Source organism: Pollicipes pollicipes, unplaced genomic scaffold (assembly GCF_011947565.3).
Source record: "Pollicipes pollicipes isolate AB1234 unplaced genomic scaffold, Ppol_2.1 Scaffold_7231;HRSCAF=8579_pilon_pilon_pilon, whole genome shotgun sequence".
Taxonomy (NCBI): Eukaryota; Metazoa; Arthropoda; class Thecostraca; order Pollicipedomorpha; family Pollicipedidae; genus Pollicipes; species Pollicipes pollicipes.
In genome coordinates, this window is record NW_023597034.1 from 14,450,059 (window position 1) to 14,469,671 (window position 19,613).

The 19,613-nt window shown below is 50.5% G+C and overlaps 1 pseudogene; it reads left to right on the forward strand.

Moving 5' to 3' along the window:
- The first annotated feature begins 2,598 nt into the window (after positions 1-2,598).
- Positions 2,599-5,051, forward strand: LOC119109751 (histone H3-like; annotated as a pseudogene).
- The last annotated feature ends 14,562 nt before the right edge of the window (positions 5,052-19,613 follow it).

Here is a 19,613-nt window from a genome sequence, read left to right on the forward strand (position 1 = left end):
GCGCTCTGACAGCCGGTCCGGGTCGGAGCCGCGGCGCTCGCTCTGCTCCGGATACGGACCGATGCGCTCTGACGGCCGGTCCGGGTCGGAGCCGCGGCGCTCGCTCTGCCACGGGACTGGTGAGGCCTTACCTGCTCCGTTGGGGTCGGACATGACTCAGCCGGGGAGAGGGCGTGCCGCCACACGGGGCCGGCCGCGGTTGGTTCAGGCTCAAGCCACTAGAGCTCCTGTGGTTTCACGATGGAACGATTCAGCTACCTTAGTGCGGCGTGGTAGCTGAATGAGTCTGTGACGTCCTCACGTAATTGCTGAATCGTATCACATTAACTGTTGAAACCTGGTGACTTCTACCACCGTGACACACGCGTCCCCGGCGTGACCACTAGTATGGGCGTTGGTTTGCGCATTGTGAGCCGGTGTTCAAGATGAAACAGATTGCAAAGTTACTATGAGACATGCAGCCCGCCTTCTTGGACTATATGACGTCAAGTGACGCGTGGTGACAGATGCGAGTGGCTTGTTGACAGAAGCTGGTCCAGGTACCGGTGGAAAAACAGGTAGTGTCTTAACTTGTCCGCTCGCTGACTTGAATATTTGTTTCTGGTCTGCTGAAGTAAAGGGCAGGTAATCAGTGATATCACTTGATTTAAAAAGCTGTTTTTTTGTAATCAGAAGCATCCTCTGATTCCTTCTGGGCAGGTTAGAGATGCAATTGTTCTCAATCAATTAAATTCACCCACGTCATCTCAATGACCCTCAACGGAAGGGATTTCGGTGTATGATTTTTTTTTTTTGGGGGGGGGGCGAACTGAGCCCCGCCAACTTCCCAGTGCTGGCCTTTGCCCCAATGCCATGAGCAAAAAGAAATATTGGGCCAATGAAATGTAGCAAATGTTTGAACTACTGGCACACTGGGTACCTGAACGCATCACTATCAATGTCATCATATCTCATCACTACATCATCACATCATCGGATTCAAAGGAGAAGCTATTCTTCAACATCAAAATTCTGTAACCGACCAAATCCTTTCCTTTTTAAGTTTTATTTTGACATCAGGGACTCATCAAAGTGGCCGAAGTCAGAGCAGAGATCAGGGTTGGGGGAGCAGGCTGGATCAGCGTTACTGGCTCAGTCCCCAACCGATTCTGGATGGTGACACCCCTGACCAGAACCGTTGGACAGAGAGGAATGCAGGTGCCCCATCATCACCACCGGCAGGCCCACCGTAAGGCCTGGGAGCGTAGGAGCGGCTGGACGCAGGAGCGAGAAGGCGATCGGCCAGCGGACGCCTGGAGAAGGGAGGACTGATACTAATACGCTTGCATCCCTGGGTAAAGCGTTCCTGACCACTATTTACGCGGGGGGGGGGGGGGCTGAGCATGCAGTGGGAAGGAGGTTAGGCTAGGCTTTGCCTGGATTGAATAGTTTTACTCTAGCCTTAAGGTCCGTGCTAAATATGTGAATATGTGGCGTTCGTATGTTGTTCCATCCATCCACACAACATGTGCTTTCAATAGCAACGTAAAACGAGGGAGAGTGATGGGCGAGAGAGGACTGGGAGGCAAAAGAGCGGTGGAGCTGCGGGGGAGAGCCAGGAGGAGATCAGTCGATTCACTGCAATTGATCCACCCGCAATAAGCATGCATCAAACAATTCCATTGCGATGGGAGCTATTTATTAAAGCAACCCTGCAGTCAAAGTCTGGCTGCTGCACTTCATGAAACGTCCAATAGCCCATTGAGCGGAAAATGAATAGCATACGGCCTAGCACTACTCTGGTAGCAGGCGAAAACTTCCGCTAAGTACCAGGTACTACTGGCAAGGCTGCGCTGAATATTGCGCCCTTGATCTGTCCAAACCAGATGCACGTTTCCCCGCCGACTCGTCGGCGGCCGATTACCAAATGGGGCCGACGATGTGTAACTACGTCGGCGACCATAAGTCTGCCACCAGTAGGCCAATTTTCGTCGCTCTGGAGTCGATTTACTGTCGTTTTTGTTCTAATGTTTCGGTAATGCATGCGTCCTGCTGTGCTATTGAGCGGGCTGGTTGGCTGAGTTGGCTGGCAGCCGGCGCTCCTCCAGCTCGGCCGTGGTCCGGCCGCTGGCGTTCCGCCATTAGGGCACCATTTGGCCCCTGGAGCGGCGCTGTGTCGTTAGTATGCTCGTCGCGTGTCTCGCATCCTGCCAGGGAGCGCGCCCCGTTCCCGCTGACGCTGTCCCGTCCGCGCCCTGCTAGGGAGCACGCCCCGTTCCCGCTGACGCTGTCCCGTCCACGCCCTGCTAGGGAGCGCGCCCCGTTCCCGCTGACGCTGTCCCGTCCGCGCCCTGCCAGGGTGCGCGCCCCGTTCCCGCAGACGCTGTCCCGTCCGCGCCCTGCCAGGGAGCGCGCCCCGTTCCCGCTGGCGCTGTCCCGTCCACGCCCTGCTAGGGAGCGCGCCCCGTTCCCGCTGACGCTGTCCCGTCCGCGCCCCGGCCATGGCACGTGCTAAACCGGCCACTGGGATAATAACCAGGCAAGCCCCACTATGCCGCAGATTGCTAACCTGCTGAAGGCATTTTGCCGTCGTCAAATGTGACGAAAGATACCGAAACGAAGAACAACAAGAGCAATCAAGGTAATTAGGGAAGGTGTTGTATGTTTTCACGAGACACTCATATGTGCTTTCGTTTATGCTGTTTATTTCCATGTTTATTTCCTTCTTTGTTGCTTCTTCGTTTTCGGACACGAATTCTAGAGTTTGCCACCACTTGGGAACGCTAGGTTTCACAGCATTCTAACGCGCGTTATTTTTAAAGATAAATTCATTGGCATTTCTTCTCACGGAAGAGTCTTGGTCAGCTACCGTTGGATTCACGTCCCACTGGCTACATCGCAAAGGGAAACGCTGTGATCACCCCCCCCCCCCCCCATGGCTGTTTTGGCGTTTATATTGGGCTGCTGTACTGCCTACTTTCACCAAAAAGTTTGCAAGCGTATTATAAAGGACCGAGATATAAGATGTCCCGAGGCAGACCACATCAACCAGTCGTTGGTTACTGCTCATGGTTCTTGTTGACATCGTGATGTCACGAATAAACATGAACATTGGAAAGCCCTAGTCTATCTGTGTCACCTGAGTGTGACTGAGCAATGGTGAATACCACCTCCGAACATTGGATAGCCCTAGTCTATCTGTGTCAGCTGAGTGTGACTGAGCAATGGTGAATACCACCTACGGAAATTGGATAGCCCTAGTCTATCTGTGTCAGCTGAGTGTGACTGAGCAATGGTGAATACCACCTACGAAAATTGGATAGCCCTAGTCTATCTGTGTCAGTTGGGTGTGACTTAGCGATCGTGAATACCACTTCTGACAGGCTAAAACAACTGGGCTACACTTCCTCAGTACTGCAAACTTATAACAGATCGTTCTACAAAACCATTTTCACCTGCACACTTGGGAACCACGCAGTGTTAAAAGGTATTAGTTTCTGCTGCATCGGCGATGTACTTTTCCCTTTCAGTCTGAAAACTTTAGCCACGCATCGTTCATTCCCGTCAAATAAAAATAACAAAAATGCAGCTGAATACTTTCAAACGCATGGGTCATAGGTTAACACGCGCCCGGGTGGCCCGGGTAGATACCCTTCGCTCGGGTGGGGGGTCAATTTGACCCCCCTCAGATCTCGGGAACTAAGAAAGCTGGAAACACCAAATTTGCAGGGTGTGCTGACCTGTACGTGAACCCACTTAGGTCAAACTTTGAGGTCACTAGGCCATGACCTTCGGGTCAATTAAGGTCAAATAAGGCCAAATTTCAGGTTGGTCTCGAAAGTACCCCCAGAACTCAGACAACTGTTTCTAAGCAACACAAGCTCCTTTAATGTCAGTGACTTTTCTTGACCTTTTGAAGGTCATGGTGACCAAAATCATACAAGACTGCCCTGAGTTTTGCATTTGAATAAAGGACAAAGATTACACTTGGCAGTATGTTCTTTAAAGAATGTCAACCTGGGTCATCTTAGATCAGTAACCTATTATGACCTCAAAGAAGTCAGTTGAAGATGTATGATGCGGCTCCTGCTATCAATGAATTCAAAATGAGTACCGGAAAATACCCCATACAGCAAGCTCTAGAACAATAAAACAGGTTGGTTTTGACCTTGGTCTGAACCTTCATATCTGACCATAGGTCAACTTAATTTGCTCATTCAACGCTTGTGTTGCCTAGCAAAGCATCTCAAAGATGTATAGCTTCGTCAAACACCCCGTCGTTGCATCATATTAAACGATTCCCTAGAAATTTTCCTTGCTGAAATCATGGCCTGACTTTGACCTGCCATAGGTCAGTGACCTTACAGGGTACATCTAAATTTCTTACATCAAACGATCCGCTATTCAATTGTGAACAGCTATGCACAATGTGGCGCGGCTACGTCGAGCCGTTCGGAAATCATTCTGGAAAAACCTTCAGGGGGGTCGATTTGGCCCCCTCCCCACCCCAGTGCGTGTTAACTGTTAAAGGTTAACAGTTTGAATTGATATTACCCAATAAATGTGCATGGTTGTCAAAAACGGCGTTGCTTTCATTACTAGGGCAGCGTATTTCCCAAGCGTAAGAATGCAGTATTGCTTTTTACTATTTGAAAAATGGCGCGCACAGAGCAGACCGCACGCAAGTCCACCGGCGGCAAAGCGTCCGCGCAAGCAGCTGGCCACTAAGGTAGCTCGCAAGAGCGCGCCGGCCACCGGCGGCGTCAAGAAGCCTCACGGCTACCGTCCGAGCACGGTGGCTCTTCGTGAGATCCGTCGCTACCCGAGGAGCACGGGGCTGTTCATTTGTAAGCTGCCGCTCCAGCTCTGGTGCGCCAGATTGCGCAGGACTTCAAGACGGACCTGCGCTTCCAGAGCAGCGCTGTCATGGCTCTTAGGAGACAAGAGAGATGTACCTGGTCGGTCCGTTCGAGGACACGAACCTGTGCGCCATACACGCCAAGTGGGTGGCCATTATGCCCAAGGGCATCCAGCTGGCGCGTCGCATCCTGGCGAGCGTCCTAAAGCGCTGAGAGCGAAATCATCAGTAACAGTATCAACATCAACAAAATAGTCTTGATTTTCGAGAACTTTCTTGGAGTGGCGGCTTACAGCCATGGCCTTTACACGTGTCCGTTGGTGTAACACGCAGATTGCTCGCACAATGAATATATACATGTATATATATATATATATATATATATATATATATATATATATATACATATGTGTGTATGTATGTATTTGTATATATTTTCTCGCAACAAAAGCACCAACTGCTGCCAAAGCCCACCTTCGATGGAGCGATAAAGTTCTGCTTTTCACACTCGTAATGTGGCGAAACGCGCGGGGCTGGCTCGTCTCCCAAAATTAGTGTGCTATGGCTCGTCACACAGATCACTTGCCTACTGATCTGATAGTGTCTGATGTTAGCGGCTGATTACGTGCTGGCTGTGCAGTGGGACTGCACGGCAAGATAAAGATCACTCGGTGCTCCTCGCATAAGGAATTACTAAAAAAGGGATAATGGATCAAACTTTGCACTCACTCGAGGCGTAAATCCGCGGTATCGCTGTAACTCAATTAGTATAAAATTACACCTCTGGATGGGCGTTGAAGCACACTAATAGCAAGCGTGTCTCATCGTCTCCACGCATTGCACTCTTCAAAGCTGTTTTCATTTGCTGGGTAACTCTTCAGAAAACACCTCCCTTCGAGTGCTACACTCCACAAAATACCCTTGTTCCATTGGTATTTGTATCCGTATTTGACATCAGCTGACACTCCACATACAGACGCGATTATTGGTATTAGTCAATCGTTACACCTCTTTCAAAACACACGCATTGGTACATATTTTATACCTACTCCAGCTTGCGAAACTTGCGAATCAAAACATCAAAAATATCAGACTTGCGAAACGGGTGTGAGTGATCTGGTGCGAAATTACATTGCTCAGCTGATAACAAAAACACTCATATACGTTATATATTTGGAAACACCTTCGTGAGGTGCCGACGAGTCAAAAGTTAAGTACAGGAAAGCTGGACTCCTTTGCCATCTGGTGACCCATATTTTCGGCCCGATGTAACCCTCTTTTTCCTGCAACTCGTCGCATGATACTTATCTCCTAAATAAAAAGGAAAGGGAGTCAAATATTTGGATTAGTGTACTATTGAAATCACTCACACATTGAGGTCATCAGCGTAAAGCTAATGCATTCTCACTGGGGAAAACAGTTATATTTGCTTTCTTCACGTGTATGAAACAAAGCGTTTCGCAGAACGTTGGGATTCAAACCACGGCGATGCAGTTGCGTTACACTTCACAGTGCCAGGTCATGTTGTATCAGCGGGACATTTGCAGGCACGTAATAATACAATTACTACGCTCACAGTTTTTCAGGCTGGTTATCTCGTAGTAGCCGATTTAATCTTTGTCGTGAATGTCTCTGCACCTGCGGCTGCGATGGGCGGAAGGGGGGGGGGGGGGGGAGGCACCATGCACTCTTTCATTTGGGACAGACATTGAAGGGGGCCAGTTGAAGTGAAACAATGAAATTTAGCCACACAGCGTCAGCTGGATCTTTGTCACCGAGATACAAACGCCTCCGCATCACCATTTCCGACAACAGTGATAGTTCAACAGTTAACCCTAAACGTTATTCGGTCGAGGGTGCCTCTGCGGAGAGGTTTTCTTAACAGCTTTTGGACCTCATTTTCCTTCTTCCTTCCCCCCCCCAAAAAAACGTGATGCACGTCATGGGCCGTTTTCTAAAGCACCTGTGACTGCAGTGGCCATATTAATGCTCGGAGGCCATGTTGCACACGGAATCCGAACCCGGGCCGCTACACTTTATCTCAGGGTGCTATTTACGCAATTGCCCGGTTTAAACCACCTGAAACCTAGTGCTGAATGTTCAATATTTTCCACGCTGCGCGTATACACCCTCCAAAAGAGAGGGCGGTTACGCACCGGGCTTCTACACACTCCAAAAATATTTCGGATGGTTGTACGTGTCAAGCATATGTGGATTGGCAGCCTTGGAGGGAAGGAAGTGCAAAAATGCAGAATCCCGTGCTTAAAGTCGGCTCTATGCGCGATAGGCATCAAACAACCACGAAATCCATCAGCTCATTCGGAACCAGTCCTATTCTGAGCACAAATTTTCGGCCGCCAGGTCCGCATCTTCAGGGGATGGATGGTTAGCGTGCCGGTCTCGCACGCGGTAAACCCGGGTTCGAATCACGACGACGGCCGCTGTTAAGAGGGTGGCTTCATGGTCTATCGGTGCGGCGTGATGATGCCAAGTCGCTTCATTTCTGAGCGGAATGAATTCTAATTTGGGCTCTTCATACCGGACAGCAGCGTAGTTTCTGATGTCAGAGGGAGGACTAAAGGTAAAGGGGACTCCGTCCCTCCAGGGGGAGGAAGTCCACACCCTACAGAGATATTGAGGATCCCGTGAAGGTTAGCCGTAAATCTAAATGAGGCCAGCAACTTGTGTAAACATTGATTGAAAATGTGCATTGTGTAAGCATTATGTGTAACGTAATGTGTAAAATGTGGAAACATTAGTGAAAAGTTAGACGCACACGACCCTTCCAGGCAATTGCTTCAAGATCATTGCATCCCATCCCGGGGTGTCTACCAGCTGCCATTCTAACGACATGGAGGCGGGTTCGCCTGATGGGTTCGTCCGGAGGCCCTCACAGATGTACGTCCTACATTGGTGCCCTCCCTGGCGCGGAAGGCCCTTTGGCTGCTTCTGGCCGGGGCATTTGACCCGGAATAGGCGCAAGAGCCCCCATTGGGGCAACAAGATCTCTGATAACCGCAGGTAATCCAACAACTGGCACAGAGACCCATGTTTAGCCAACGGACCCTTGGATAAAACGGGGTGAAGGACCCCACAATGGCCCCGGGTCGCCTCTGGCTGACTCGGGGCTCCTTCCGTCACAGGCCCCCGCTGGACACTCTGGGGGCCTGACCGTCAAAAGACCACTCATTGTTGTAGGGACTCTGACCAATGCAAACTGCGGGCTCGGTCTCGTCCCTGCTAGAGCAATGGGCCCCAAGGCTCAGAACAACACGGAGTCAACTATGCGGTGTAGTGGTCTCCGGCCGAAAGAGGTGCCCGCACTGTCCCAGGGGTCCACAATTGGCGAAAGAGGCATATTGGCTGACATTTGGGATCACAGCCATACGGGCCAGGATGACCTGCAGCCTTTCGACCCTTACGGCCATTCAGCCTTTCCATAAGCCCATTGATCGTCAGTCTTGAAGGGCACATCGGTCCCTCTTCAGGCACCTTCGTACACTCCTTGACCAACTCGGGGACCCTTGTCAACACTGGACGTCCGGTTAGGCGCTGTGTGCCCCTGGCCGACACAGGGGCCCCTCATTGGTTCGGGGTGCACTGGCCAATGTAAATCGCGGGTCCTGACCTTGTCCCCGCTTGGGAAATGGGCTCCCAGGCCCAGGCCGGGCCCAGTTGGTGCAACAGGCCCTCTTGCTGGCATTTGGGCGCGGGTCGGACCCGCGCCCCTCAATGACCTTTAGCCAGCCCTTCGGTTCCCATATCGGATTTACGGTGCTTCCCATTTGATATTTCGTCGTGGTGACCTGAATGACACTGCAGGCTTAGGATCAATCACTTTCTCCCCCACGACAGTCCGACATCAAGGGCAAACTGAGTTCGGGGAGGGGCAAAAAAGTGGAAAATAACAAAAGTTTCCCCCCAAAACAGTACGGTAACAAGCAGGGGCGGATCCAGAGAGGGGCCAAGGGCATGCCCCCCTTTGGGCCCCGAAGGGGCCCATTGGCTCCGGAGAGGGGCACAGACGGCCGAACAGGTGCAGTTTTTTAACGCAAAATGCAACAAAACTGGGTATCTCTGGACTTTCAGGCCACCAAGAAAGTTGTAAGCGAAAGTGAAGGCGAAAGCAAAGCCTATGAAAAGTCCTAAAAATTACTCAATGATTGGAAAAGCCTGTGAACTGGAAATTTTAAGCACTATTACACCGTCTAGGGCCCCATGCTGTTTCCGGGGTGCCTATATGCCCCTTAAAAGATTATTTCGGTCGTTTAGGAGCACTCCACATTGTCCTTCATTTTTTTTGCATTTGCTCAGACGGTCCTGCGCTGTTGTTGGTCCCTTCCTGTTAGCGTGCCGGGGAACTCTTGTCAATCACGGGCCCTTCCACCGATTATCTCCATTCGCCAGAAAGGCTCTGTGAACGGTAGCCAGATTCCCATACCTTAACCTGCCGGGGCGTACTCTCGGTTGCTCAGGGGCCCTTTACGTGGGTATCGGTTAACCCACCGACATACTTGCGATATGCCCATGGGTCCTCCATATTGGTCTAAGGCGTTTCCAATTCTTCGACACTTGCTCAGGGCCTTACCCCTTTGGTCTCATTTGCGGCTGACTTTTCACTCCTATCGAGACTCGTGTTGCTAACCTGTCCGTGCTCTCTTGATTGCACAGGGGTACTAATTTATAGTCTTGAATAATTCCCCTTTGCTCGTAGGGATCCTGTGCTATGATCGGGGATTCATAGGTAAGCCTGTCGAGGCACTACCGATCGTTTAGGGGCTCACCATGTTGGTCTTGAGTTCTTTTTGCTTGCTCTGAGGACCCTATACTTGTTGACGGGAGCCACTGTGTTGGTCTCCTGCGGCACCCGTGACCGCTCACGTTCCGTCCCTATTGGCCTTGGTGCCTTCGCCTTTGAGCAGCAATCGAACACGCGCCGATGAATTTTTACACGCAATTGCCGAACGTAATTCTACATGCCTCCGCCGTGGTGTGTGTCATTTCCACTGGCTATGAGTGTGTCACACTCATTTAGATTTACGGCTAACCTTCACGGGATCCTCAATATCTCTGTAGGGTGTGGACTTCCTCCACCTGGAGGGACGGAGTCCCCTTTACCTTTAGTCCTCCCTCTGACATTAGAAACTACGGTGCTGTCCGATATCAAGAGCCCTATTTAGAATTCATTCCGCTTAGAAGTGAAGCGAGTTGGCATCATCACGCCGCGCCGATAGACCATGAAGCCACCCACTTAACAGCGGCCGTCGCCGAGATTCGAACCCAGGGTGCCCGCGTGCGACACCAGTACGCTAGCATCATCCATTAGAGATGTGGGCCCAGCGGCCGAAGATTTGTGATTGGAATATAAATGGTTCAAAGCGAGCTTATGAATTTCGTGATCGTTTGATGTCTATCACGCATAGAACCGACTTTTGGCACGGGATTCTGCATTTTTTCACTTTCTTCCCTCCAGGGCCGCCAACCCACATATGCTTGACACGTACAACCATCTGAAATATTTTTGGAGAGTGTAGAAGCCCGGTGCGTAACCGCCCTCTGCTTTGGAGGGTGTATAAGCCTGGTGCGTAAGCGCCCTCCGTTTTGGAGTGTGTATACTCACTGTCTATTTTCTACTTGCTAACGCCAAGCTCGGCGCGCCCAATTTAAGGGAGTGTGTCTAATGTCTTTGGTTTTCTCAATACACGCCTAAGGGGAGTTTGACAATTATCTATAATAAGTTTTGGTTGCTAAATGTGCATTTGGTTTTTGCAACAGTTTTATGTATTTATCTGTATCGATGCCATCGATGGCTGCGCGTGAACAAATGCAATCCTTAACAGATAAACCAATCAGCGGCCAAGAAAGGACGGATGCGCTGGCTTATACGTAGCGAGTGACTGCGCGCTTAAGATAAGGCCTGGATAAGGCAATTGTTTTGGTTGCTAAGCAACGTGGAACAATCACATTTCCCTAGAGCCTGGTGCAGCCGATTGACACGACGCAGTGTTTGTTCCTCATCTCAGTATATAAAAGGGCGAAATGAATTGGTGGGTATCAACTGATCAGCCTTACCATACGTCTAAACCCGTACACCCACAGCCCTCAGGTGAACCCAAACAAAACCCTCAACATAATGGCGCCGCCATCGCTGCGTTCGCAAGCTGCTGTCAGCGCTGACAAGTGACATCCACGAAAAGCCATTGGCTAGAGCTAGCGATATCTTCCCAATGATGTGTTTAGTAGTAAATATTGCTTGGGGGCTACCCGATAATTTCACTCTTCCATACAACCCGCCCCCCAAAAAAGGGAAGCTGCAGCAATATCTCGTCAGTGGAGGCGAATTTGTAGAGACCAATGACACCAACATTTTTAAATCGAAATTCTCTACCATTCTGCGTGCATAGTTAAAAATCCTAACTCGACAAGACACAATCCCTTTAAAACGTCTATAGTTTTTCAAAACATATTGTGGAACCGGTGGATGCCTCAGTTGATAGATTTAGTGACTATTGATCCGTTAAACCAAAATTTAGATAATACAACACATGCACGCTTTGAAAATTTCCTATAAATCAGTCAGCATGCAATATTAGGCCATTTTTCCAATGCATCCGCATCTCCCGGCATAATTCAGTTCGGAAAAAATTTAATGAGCAACACTTTGATGAAACTGCGTGTGCGTGTCGTACTATATATATATATATATATATATATATATATATATATATATATATATACACACATATAATGTACATATCTATACACACACACACACACACACACATATATATATATATATATATATATATATATATATATATATAGAGAGAGAGAGAGTACGGCACCACCCGGTCCGTCCGGATCTGTCTGTTCCGTCCGGTGCCGTCCGGCTTCGTTCGGCCTCGTCTGGTCCCGTCCAGTCCCTTTTAGTCCCGCCCGGCGCCATCCGTCTCGTCCCGTCCCGTTTAGTGCCGTCCGGTCCCGTCTGGTTTGGCCTTGTTCGGTCGGGTCCCGTCCAGTCCCGTCCATTCCAGACGACAGCACCCAGCGAGACGCGACAACGCGGGCCGTCATCCCGACCCGACCAGGATTGGTTGGCAGCCGTCGGTAAAGACTGCAGGCTGTGACCAACTGTTTGCTAATGGAGACATCCTTCAGCCACGCAAAGAAGGCAGCAATTGTATTCACTTTTTCTCAGTCGCCAACGAAGTTCTATTGATCTTAAGCCACGCGCTACTTAGTTTGGCTACGAAGGGTAAAACTTCACCCCGTAGAAACGTCACGCTACTTGGAAGTTGCCCGTTCCGAACAGGCACGACAGTCAAGTCAACGAATTCGACAAATTTGTTGAGATGCACGGCTTCAGCGCGTGTGACCAAAATATTGCGAAAAACTTAATGTATTGAATGGACATTGATTGCAATGCCCAAGACTATGCGTCCGCGTGGTTTGCGTGCCCCTATCTCCATGAATTTAGACAACAGCAGCCGTTTTCACGACGGACTACGGTGCAAAGTTTTTTTGCAACTATTCAAATATTTTAAGCGTTTTTTGCTTGTTGTATATCTTTTTATAAGCAGTGTTTTGCAATAAATGCTTCGTAGACTTTTAAACACATGTTCGTAAAGACAAATAGTTGGATAAAATTGAGGTTCGCTTGATATAAACAATACCGTGTTTTTGTGGACAGGCACGACACCAGATCTCCTCCAGGCGAAACGCTTTAAAACTTTTGAGAGAAAAAATCAGTGCTACTCCTATATCCTTGTAGCGTCTCACTTCAAAGGCATGCAGTTTTTGCAAAGTCTTATTTACGATACTTACCGAAACTGTTTACAACACTTACAGAGCTCGCGGGCTTACACGCCTTGACATGATCCAGATGAATGATCCTTGAATGAAAGGAGCCTCAAAGCCTGCCTTGCTCCACACAACACCGACGTAAACACTAATGGGGCAGCCGGACATCCAACGCCCTCGACCAACGCACATTGCTGATTGCCAGGTACGGTATGTTCCTATAATTTGGTTGAACTAAGGGCACGGGCTGAAAAATGTCCATAAAGGGTCTGTTTAATAGAACAACCTTATTCTCAGAGGACCGCATGAGGTTTACCTACTGAATATGAATGACATTGTGTGCAAGCAATCTCTTCTTTGTCGGAGTGTTAGATATGTGCTAAAACTTCATCAAAGCGTCTAAAAAACCTTTAAAAAACTCTCCGTTGCATTTATCCACCGCGAAAAACGGCTAGCGTTGGCATCCGAAATCGGTTTTGGAAAGGATAGCACATTGTTCAAAACAGTCCACTTTGTCCATAGGTTTTGGAAAGGATGGCATATTGTTCAGAACAGTGCACTTTCCCCATGGTTCACTGCAGTTGTGGCGACGTGGCGACGTTACGAGGCCCTATCAAGTCAAACAAGGAAATGCCAGGACATCCGACCGGCCGCTCCACGTGCACCAGGCGATGGCGGACTTCGGAGATCTGAGCCGCGCGATGTGTGATGCACCACACTCTCAGCTGTCGATGACGGCGCCGCACGGTCACGTGCATTAGTTGAAAGGTCCGGAGACGGTCAGAACGCATTATACGTGGCGGCACACTCTGATGCGCCCATCGCCGTCACGCTATTTACAGGGCCCAGTCAGCGGCAAAGAGCGCTAATGCCGTCCCCCATCAAGCGGAAAGAAAGCCAGGGACGTCCCACGTGGTCGGAATCGAACCAGCCCATTTCATTTATCAATGCCTACTACATCAGTCACTGCTTGAGGCTTTAAGAGCCATTCATGTTTGCCGTCCAGGCACCGTTTAAGCGTCATATATCTTACACTATCTGAACACTGGTTAAGAGCTGTGCATGATACACTGTCCAAGCACCATTTGTGTAGCACGGTCCTAGTTATATGGACATGCATGTTGCATATGTTGGCACAACAAACTACTCCTAGTCATATATGTTACGAGGTCCTAACACTGCCAACTGCGTATGGTGCCAGATTCATTTATGCGTAGGCATATATGTTTGCATATGCATACCTGCGTAACAAAAACACCATCCAACACCAAAAAGCTTTTCTGAGCACTGCGGCAGGGTCGAAAGGCAAGGCGAGTTAAAACGCCATTCAGCGAGGCACACGAGCTTGATGGCTCTCGAGACCGACTGCATACGCGCGCAGCCACGGCGTTCGCACTTCTGTACGCTGTGGGGCTAAGAATTTTCTGGAACCGCGCGTTCATCAATACGCAACGTCCTATTCCGCAGATACTAAGCAAATGGTAAAGCCGCACCCCATATCCCATGAGGAGTGCGGCTACATGCCACCATCCTCCATATTGCATGAGGAGTGCGGCTATGTACTGCAACCTCCATATTCTTGAGGTTGCGCTTACCAGGCTCGGAGCTGGCGGGTAGGATCCGTGTCCAGAGTGTTTCGAAGACGGAAGCCCAGAATAAGTTAGAAGTCACGACGCGAGGGCCCGTCAAACGCCGGCGCTGTGAACGCTGTGAAGAAAGCTTAGGAAGTGCAAATGTTACAGCCGACGGGACAGAAGCCCGGGCCAGCTCAGCGCTCGCGTCTGATGCTTAGGCCAATTTATGCCGACCAGACATCACGCATGATGAAATGCTAAAATCGTTCACATGAACTAAATATACCGTAAGCACATGCGAGCAGACAAATGAACTCTGAGCCAAAACTGCCCTGCCCTGTTTTCGGTTGAAGACTTCCCGGCGAGGGGATAAGTGAAGATGAGAAAGAGTGTAGATAAGGCACGAACTTTCGCGTTCGCCATCCTAAGTTGAGAAGAGAGGAAAGGCAGACGGAGGAAAAAGAAAACACATCTATGCTATCCCTGCCACTACCTTCGCTGGACTGGACTAGACACACATATGCTATCCCTGTCACTACCGGCGCTGGAATGGACCAGACACACCTATGCTATCCCTGCCACTACCTTCGCTGGACTGGACTAGACGCACCTATGCTATCTCTGCCACTACCGGCGCTGGACTGGACCAGACACACCTATGCTATCCCTGTCACTACCGGCGCTGGACTGGACCAGACACACCTATGCTATCCCTGCCACTACCGGCGCTGGACTAGACCAGACACACCTATGCTAGCCCTGCCACTACCGGCGCTGGACTGGACCAGACACACCTATGCTAGCCCTGCCACTACCGGCGCTGGACTGGACCAGACACACCTATGCTATCCCTGCCACTACCGGCGCTAGACTGGACCAGACACACCTATGCTAGCCCTGCCACTACCGGCGCTGGACTGGACCAGACGCACCTATGCTATCCCTGCCACTACCGGCGCTGGACTGGACCAGTCACACCTATGCTAGCCCTGCCACTACCGGGGCTGGACTGGACCAGACACACCTATGCTAGCCCTGCCACTACCGGGGCTGGACTGGACCAGACGCACCTATGCTAGCCCTGCCACTACCGGCGCTGGACTGGACCAGACACACCTATGCTATCTCTGCCACTACTGGCGCTGGACTGGATCAGACACACCTATGCTATCCCTGCCACTACCGGCGCTGGACTGGACCAGACACATCTATGCTGTTCCTGCCACTGCCTGCGCTAGACTGGACCAGACACACCTATGCTAGCCCTGCTACTACCGGCGCTGGACTGGACTGGTGAGTGGGCTGGTCTGGTGGACTGGCCTGGTCCTAGCCCTGCCACTACCGGTGCTGGACTGGACTAGTGAGTGGGCTGGTCTGGTGGACTGGCCCGGTGGATTGGTCCAGGCCAGCTTCGGCAGTTGCAGGGCTAGGATAGGTGCGTCGCCTTCTTTTCCTCCTTCTCCCTTTCTCTTCTCCCTCCCTCCCTCCCTCCCTCTCTCTCTCTCTCTCTCTCTCTCTCTCTCTCTCTCTCTCTCTCTCTCTCTCTCTCTCTCTCTCTCTCTCTCTCTCTTCTCTCACTCCCTCTCCCTCTCTCTATGCACCTCATGATAACGGACGCCGACAAATCCTGCCCCTATCTTCACTTCTTCTGATCTGCAATCATCTACCAGCATACAAGCCTTCAACAGCAAACAGGTCTGTACAATTAGGGCTTAAAGGTCATCTGCCTGCTCTCAAGTGCAATGCCCTACATCGATGTGGCGATCTCAGAACTCCGGAACCCCATGTCTGATATGTTGATGCCTCATAGCCCAGCGTCAGCTCGTGGTAGGATCCGAGTAACTACTTGGTCTTGTTCAGGTTGTTGTTGTTGAGGGGGGGGGGGGGGGGGCAGGGAAAGGAGAAGCGACTCTAATTTAGCGAATACAAAGCTAATCAGTAATGGACACGCAGGTCCCTTGGTATAGAACCACCAAACACCTGAGACAAACAGCTCTCAGTATGTCGGAGCCGCCGTCCCTTCATAAAATAACGGCGGTGTCACCGTACTACCCTTCACTTCACCGCCGGCCGGCACGACCTCGTCGTCGGCGCGGACGGCGACCCGACCGGTGCGTCAATGGCGCCTCCCCAGCCTCCCCGGCGACGACCCCACCCGGCACGGCCACAACAAACGGCCCCGGCAGCGGCCGACGCGACAGACACTGCCCAGATGCCAGTCTGACACGGACGCGGCCAGGGACCGCGACCCCAGCGCGAAGTCTCTTCAATGTCTGGGCTCGCGGCGCCGAAGCTGGCATACACGCGCAATGACTGGCAGCTCTGGTCGCTTTCCGGAATTAGGCAGACGGATCGGCCGCTGCGGACATAACCGCCGGCTGCAGCCAGTGGGGGGGGGGGGGGGGGGGCGCCAGCCCGGGTCGCAGGAGAGGCGCGCCAGGTGACTGAGGCTGGCCACGGAATGCGAGCGTTTGCAGGGCGCCGTAAACGGCACCCCACGGCGCGTCCGGCCCCCGCTGCATGGCCAGCTTTATGCTGCGCTGCACTCAGCACACAGCGGAAATTAAGCAGTTAGCCTGATTTATGTAGCGTTTCTGGAGAACTGAATAGGCCGATGGCAGAGTGGCATTCACCGTCAAGTAACATAGTGAGAAGTGGTCACTGATCCAGACTGTACTTATAAGACCGCAAATGGCACCGAAGTATTTACACGACGGATGTCTGTTAATTCCGGCTGGTGCACTTGTCTTGGTCCTCAAAGCAATTGATAAACAACTACAATGGGTTGTCTTCTATTAATGGGTATAACTTCAAGCGTGGGCCTTTATCAAGCACCAAGCTTTGTATTTGTGCCGGAAAAAGCTCCTGCTCAGCTCCGGCGCCCGACAGGGATTTAATTCACAGACCAAATCTGAAACGCACCAAAGCTAGCATGAACAGAAGTGAACCCTGTGAAACGTCGTTATGTCTAGCAAGCATTATTCCGGGAGTAAATCCGTTTCGCAACCCTGTGCTTAATGGTTGTGCAACACGTACGGCATGACTGTCTTTGGTACCATAGGACCAAATTTGCAAAGCGTAAGATGACGAAAAAACCTCATGATGAAACAAGAACGCTTCCACAGCAAAAGTTACCGGGCTATCTTGGTACAGCTTACACAAATGAAATATTTCGCCGCTGATTATTCTTGTGTTTGGGTGTTTCAGACTTGATAACAAGCTAGGCCCATGCCTAATAATGCCAGCGTAAAAAAGGCTGATATAAACCTGCCTGTGTGGAGCGCCAGATCCGCGCGCTCGCCGTCTAGCGTTATGAAAGGTTGCGTGAGCATGCGAAAGTTGCGATCACACTGCGATATTCCCGTTTGCACAGTTTGACTATAAAACTGCATTAAGAAAGAAACGTCTGTTATTAGGATTCCATAATGCAAGTTAACACCTAGGAGTTTTTAACGTCTCTCGACGTTTCTTATGGCGATGGCCCCTTGGGCAACCAACTTCCTGGCCATCTCCTTAACGCTCTCTGGTAATCAAATAACCACTTTTGTGAACTTTTCACCAGAGAGCTCTTTAAATAACGTTCAAGAATGCTTGTGTTGTTAAGAAATGAAGGAGAAAGTTCTTGGTACGGCCAAGTCATCAACTAATCGTAATCACATAGTTATCTACTAAAACGTTGTCTACTAATGGCGATAATCTTGTAATTGTTAACTAATCTCGCGATGACTACTCGTCGCGATGCCCACTAATCTCGTAATCGTCACGATAAGTAATGCGAAGATAAGGGCGACTTTCAGAAATGGTTTGCAGCCTTGTTTTGATCCATGAATTTTCATAGGTCACACCCATGCACTGCAGGTAACACATATTTCTCAATAATACTGTCTTTACTTCTTCCAAATGAGTGACATTTTGATGACACATTGGTGGACAGGGCCGGGTACTGGACACCAATCGGGTCACGTTTCTCGGGTGACATATTCCCATCACGTGCCTCCACTCAGTTTGGTTACTCCACTCCGAGGCTAAACTGTAAATCATGAGTTTCTGACCCGGTTCTGCCTCATCTTGGTCAAGGCTATCATTGCCTATTGCACTGTGTTGCAGTCATCAGCTGCGCATGCATGTATGCTCGTGCATCATGGATGGCATGCTGAACCTGAACTCTCCATGTCATGTGTCATGGCTAAATTTCTGACACGGTGCCCAATTGATGGGCTCCATACATGGCTTTTCAGGTCTGGAATTTTACAGCTCTATGTACGACGCTGCTATTGTTGTGCAGACAGATAACAGTGAAAACACAGCCTCATTTGGATGTACGGGCTCGGAAATAGACAAACAGTCTGAGAAATGTTCTCAACCCTGCTGCAGATGGTGTTGCGGGCACTGCCCGAAGTTGTCTGGAACCGCGTTCATAATTACATGATAACTGTAAGATACATTTACTCTAGCCCTGGTGCTAACATACCAGCAGGAGAATGTTGCAAAGGTTTGAGAACACATGCTCTGTTGCATGCAATATGGTGCATTTCAAGAGCATAGACGTGGAACTAAATGTCGGGTAAGTGCGCCAGACGAAGCATGATACACTCTTGGTCGCGCTGGCATTGAAACGAGTCCGTTTTCGAAGTCATCCGAAGTAAAACGGGACCTTATCTCAACGAATCCCGCCAAAGAAGCCCCCCAAGGACATTGAAGAAAATTTTACCGCTTCCTCTAATACCAAGACGCATGCGGAGGGTCACCCTGCCTTTGGAGTTGGCCTCCCACACGGCGCGCGGAAGGTGATAAGCGATGCGTTATACGTGATGCGCATCTGGTCCACACCGCCACGCCGCGTCTGCAACGGAGCGTGGTGCGGTGCTCAGCATCCATCACCACATCTCGCCCCCGGTGCGGGCATCGAGTCAGTGCAGCGTGAGGCCGCCGCTCCCGGATGTGGGTCACACCCCCCGCCGTTCGCACCGACGTGTCGGCCCCGACGCTGCGCCGCGGCCGCTCCTGTTTTATCATGAAGTACGTCACGTACGTCGCAGAACATTGTCAGCGTGGCTGCGTCGGTAGCGACGACGCGTCACGTCCTGATATTAAATAGAACGTGCACTGATGCTGCAGGGCCTGTCGAGCCGGAGATGCTCCGGAGATGGGGAGAGAGGTGGAAGGAGGGTACGTTTTTGTAATTTTTAAACTTCTGCTCATTAGCCTCACAACAGCGTGGCGCTTTCCCATATCGTACCAGAAAGGTGTCTTGCTTGGTGGACCTCGTTAGGTTAGTGATGACAGACTGTAAGTGTCAAGTCTTATGACTTTGAATACGCGATTCTCTTTTTCGAAGAGCTCTAAAGCATTTCTTTTATGGGTTCTACCATGTGCGTGGGAATGGAGCAAGAGGAAGAGAG